The sequence below is a fragment of the Rhineura floridana genome, chromosome 15 (genome assembly GCF_030035675.1).
Source record: "Rhineura floridana isolate rRhiFlo1 chromosome 15, rRhiFlo1.hap2, whole genome shotgun sequence".
NCBI classification, from domain to species: domain Eukaryota; kingdom Metazoa; phylum Chordata; class Lepidosauria; order Squamata; family Rhineuridae; genus Rhineura; species Rhineura floridana.
In genome coordinates this window covers 26,441,287-26,446,743 of record NC_084494.1, presented here as the reverse complement: position 1 = coordinate 26,446,743, position 5,457 = coordinate 26,441,287, and positions in this window count along the sequence as shown.

Sequence of the window (5,457 nt, the reverse complement as noted above, 5' to 3'; positions counted from 1 at the left end):
TCGGTGACTCGTGGATTTTCTCACAGAGTTTGTTAGGCTCCCCCAAGGCTGAAATGAAGAGCCTCCTGGCCTGTGTGTCAGTGCTGCTTGGGGTAGTGAAGTATACTTTGGGACTGCAGAATGGAGAAGCGATGAGTAGCGGCCACAACAAAATATGTCCTTTTGAATACTTGGAAAATGCAGGGATTTTTACAATGCACCTCTGAGATCTTGCGAGGAAGGGCAGGGTACAAATGTACCAACTCACAGTTAAGAGAAAAACTTGTATAGAGGGAGAGTTGTGTGGATGCTGCTCCAGGAAACAAATTACGACTGCACACTATTGCATAGGAAACGGATAATCTCCAGCTATTTGACCATGACATGACCTGGGCAGGTGCATGAGGGAAAAGGACTCTGGAATGCCCACAACTTGTCAATTCTGGACAAACCTCTTTAAAAGCAGGGATGTCAGAAGGCATCTATTTTTTTCCAATCCGTGTTCGTCGCAGCTCTGTTTCTGTTCTGCTGCATTTCAGCTTCTGACAAAAACTACATTATTTATCTCACTGTCTGCTGTGAGGCATTTTATTTTTGTAATTAATTCATTGAGACTTATATTTGTCCAGATCAGGGTCACATTTCTTTCTGGACAACCTTCCAAGGGCCATATGCTAGTGATGGGCAGAGAAATAAATACGAACTTTTCCTTTCTACTGTAGGCAAGCTTCCAAATGCATGCATCTCTTTCTTCCATTCCAGCAAGGAGACACTCCGCCTAAGCCAAAATATTCAAGGAAGGTGCAAAGCAAGGCTGGTGGGAGATGTGGCCTGGGGAGGGGGGTGTCTGGGGAGAATGCCAAGGGCCAGATATAGAGGCTGGTGGTCCACATTCGGCCCTTGAACCTGACGATCACCATCCATCGCATATATGGTGTCAGAAGAAACATAAGTAATTGACTTCCCATTACTCACATGATCAATGAAACAGTGCTATTATTAGGGCTAATGGCTTTGAAAGGGATAAGAATTCTGCTGGAACAGGATCTTTTTTTTCTGGTTTTGAAGAGATTTTGTACCAGACATATAGAAATAGAGAAAGAGCAGACGAACAGTCGGTCATTCTTTGGCCCAAGGCAAAGGTCAGATCATTACTGGCCATCTTCTTCTGATAAACACTGTTGATTGTTTCTAGGATGGATTTTAATTGTTCTAGGTAGGTACAATGAGGACAAATGAGGAATATGAATAGCCACTGGGCAAAGGGGAGAACTCTTATTCCTGTGCATTCACCTGGCTCTCAGCTTCCTCCCCAGTGCTGCCTTTGTAGAACTCAGCAGGGAGGAGAATGGGGGAGAAGCTAGCATTTCTTGGCTCGGTCTGTCATAAGCTCTGCCTTCACCTACTGTTGGGCTCTCTGCTTTCTGCCCCACCAGGCCCAATCAGCCATCACTGATTACAATATTAATTATTATTGATAATTAATTATTAATGTTCTACCAACCTGATTAATACCCTTTGTAAATGAACTGAAAAAAACACTGATAATAACCTTCTCTCTTGTAGTCCAGAAGGTTAAGTGCTAAGCAGCTTTGAGTGAGGGTTGTAGCTGAGCGATAGATCATCTGCTTTGCACGTACAAGGTTCCAGGTTCAGTCCCTGGCATCTCCAAGCAGGGATAGGAAAGACTCCTGTCTGAAATCCTAGACAGCTGTTGCCAGCCACTGCAGACAAAATGTGAATAAAATGGACCAATGGTGTGACTCAGTTTAAGGCAGTTCCCTGTGTTCCTATGTTCTGACACTAAATTTCGAGGGTGGAGAACTGATAGACAGAACTGATGGGAGTTGACCATTTACCAAGCTGGCTAGGGCTAATAGGAGTTGAAGTCCAAGAAAATCTGGAAGTGCACAGTTTCCCCACCTCTCCCCTTATACAATAGGTTTCTGATTTGTTTGTTAGATGCAGAAGTGCCAGTCAGACAGAAGGAAGGCAATCACAAGCGTTCATCCTGAGCTGCGTTTTACAGTGTATGTGACTGGGCTGAATAATAAAATGCCAGCAAATACAATACCACTGAGAATAATGTAAAACACAGTTCTCTATCCAAACAATGTGTACCTACATTAGGGGAAAAGGTGTGTAAATATGCACATAATAGTGAAAATAACAACAAAATGCCTCCTTCCAGAAAATGATGGGCAACATGATGTCCAACTTCTCCAAAATATCAGGGAATCTTATAGACCACAAGAAAGGCAAGCTCATGAGGAAAGAGAAAAGGCAGGGCACAAGCCTGGCACATGTGCTTGCGAGCGTTTGTCGGAACTCGCATGGCAGCAACTGGGCAGAGCTGGGCGCAAAGCTTAAGGGCACTTTCATGCTGTGAAGGTTCCAAGGCTGCCTTAGGGTTGTTGTATCATGAGACAGCTCATGCCAAAGGATGATGTATACTGTAACTTCATTAGCCACATGACAACAGAAATTCTGCAATCATTGATGCATCTGCATTCCATCAATTCAGAGTTTGTGCCAGTAGAGGATGGCCCGCTAGGGCGAATGGAGCAGTGCCCCACCAACTGCACTCTGCCCCCAGCCAGCCCCCACCTGCCAGCCTCTTTACAACCATCCAAGAGGGTGGCACTGCCTGTCAGGTTCCTCCCCCTCCTTAGTCTCAGTTGTGCCCTTGTAGAACTCCACAGAGAGGAGAATGGAGGCAAAACAAGAATTAGTGGCCTCCACCTGTCATTGACTCTGGCTCCCTTGCTGTGGGCTCCCAGTCTTCCGCCCCACCAGTCCCAATAGGCAGCAGCCACCACTGCTTTCTGTTTTGTAACAGGAAAGCAGAAAATAACTTAAATTGTGCCCCATGCAACTAGGGTGGGCAAGGGTGGGTGGGAATTTCACACCGGTCTGCTCACTGAAAGTTGATTGTATGTGGTTCTGATCCCCCAATGTTGGGGGCAGGGAGAGCAATTGCATCCACACTCTCCTACCTCACACAACGTTAACTGTATATCCTGAACATCCAAATAGAACTAAAGACTCTCAGAGGTGGCTGTCTGTAAGACCAAGACCAGATTCTTAAATAAGGAGATATTGATTTCTGCTATGGCACTTCATCTTTTGGTTCCTCCACTCCTCTTGTGGCATTCCAGGGATTTCCTGGGATTGGAAGAACCACCTGACAATGGCGCAGAGTGAATGCTTTAACCACGTTTATCAGGAGAATGTGTGTGTGTGTGTGTGGATGGTGCACATGACCTTCCTATGGTACTGAAGAATCCCAGATTGCTCCTCCTGATGTTCTTCATCCTCACACTCTTATGTCTCATAGGGTTCATGTTCCTTCTAATAAATAACCAGCCTTTCTTTTTTTGCTGGGGAGTAGAGCAGAGGGCAGTAGATGGCAAAATATGCCCAAAGCTGCATGGATGCATGACATTTGGAATTCTGGAGTAGCCCCAGGGTTGGCTTTGCCTGCCACGAAATAAAGGTGTTGTTACATTCAACTATGCCCTACTCAGTTTAATGGGCCTAAGTTAGGCATGTCTATTAACTTAGGTGGGTGTATTCTGAGTAGGAACAGCGCTGAATAGCATTTCTTTCCAAAACTCTGCCTTTTATCATCCACCAGCCTTTAATCCGAGGAGAAATCACCAGGCACCTGGCACAGCAGTTTCCATGACATCAGCTATTCATTTACCTGCTCATCTTCCAATGGGATAAATGCCATCATCTGCCAGCAACTGCCCTTCTGCATTCTACATAGGATAAACAGTGACTTTTTAACGAGTGCCTGGACTTTAGCCAAACTCTTTGCATTAGTCGAGGGAAGGGGGGTGCCTTTAACATCCACCCACACACTGCGCAGTCATATTTGGGCAAAATAACTTCCACGGAGTCCCTGTCCCAAGATGCATCCTGCCTGCTTAGGAGAAGGGAAGGCGCAAGACACAAGGCAGGATACAAATCCAGAAGCAGGACCAAGGGGAATTCCACTATCGACTGGCGTCCAAAGCAACTCACCAAGCGCAGCTCATTGTTTGAAAAACACAAAGCTAAAGATTGGATTGCAGGTTTTGGTCCTTTTCTTTCACTTGGGAGAGGGAATGAAGAGCTTACTTAAAAAAAATAGTTCAGAGTCAGTGGGAGTGTCCCCTAGGCACTGCGGGTGCTTGGCCAGTGCCCCACCTGGACCCCAGCTTCAGCCAGCCATGCCCCCAGACTTCTGTTTCTCTCAGAGCTTGGAAGTAACTCGTTAGAAATAACGAGTTACTTTTAATTTGTTACAATTTTGCATAACGAGTGGGTAACTTCGTTACATTTTGTATGTAACAGAACGAGTGGTAATTTCATTACTTTTGAGCTGGAAATGTAACTTTTTTGCGTTACATTTGGACGTTACTGGGGAGGGAAAGCAGGGGAAATCATCTGCTGCTGTGATTGGTGGAATGGTGGAGGAAAGATATGTGCCTCAAACTGGGCTTCTGCGCTGTTTAGCTCTTCCCTCGTGCTCTACGGAGGCACGAGGGAGGAAGTGGAGAGTCAGACAGAGCTGGAGGGCAAGGAGGAGTAGAAGGCAGAAGCAGCAGAATGGAAGTGAAGAGCTGTGGAGGTGAGTGTATGTGTTACCCTTTCCAGCCTACTCTCCCTGCCCCCCCCGCTTGTCCTGCCTCCCTCAGCCTGCTTGCCCACCCCCTCTGCTCTTCCTGGCACCCCCTGCTTGTCCTTGCATCCCCTCCACTTGTCCTTGCATCCCCTCCGCTTGTCCTTGCACCCTCTTTGCATCCCCTCCGCTTGTCCTTGCACCCTCTTTGCATCCCCTCCGCTTGTCCTTGCACCTTCTCTGCACCCCCTCCGCTTGTCCTTGCACCCTCTTTGCATCCCCTCCGCTTGTCCTTGCACCCTCTTTGCATCCCCTCCACTTGTCCTTGCACCCTCTTTGCATCCCCTCCGCTTGTCCTTGTACCCTCTTTGCATCTCCTCGGCTTGTCCTTGCACCCTCTTTGCATCTCCTCCGCTTGTCCTTGCACCCTCTTTGCATCCCCTCCGCTTGTCCTTGCACTCTCTTTGCATCTCCTCTGCTTGTCCTTGCACCCTCTTTGCATCTCCTCCGCTTGTCCTTGCACCCTCTTTGCATCTTCTCTGCTTGTCCTTGCACCCTCTTTGCATCCCCTCCGCTTGTCCTTGCACCCTCTTTGCATCCCCTCCGCTTGTCCTTGCACCCTCTTTGCATCCCCTCTGCTTGTCCTTGCACCGCTCCAGAGAGGGTGAAAATTGGGAACTGGCAAGAGACTAGGAGGTAGGTGCAGTCTCATACTTCTGTTTGTGTGTTTTGCTTCAGTTATGTGCCTCTCATAGAGTGACTCTCACTAGGCAGCAAGAGATGACTACCCCAAGCAACTAATTTGGGGCACCATGCAACACATTATTAGCTATTTTAATTTTTGGTTGTTGTATATTTACTGTCAGGAA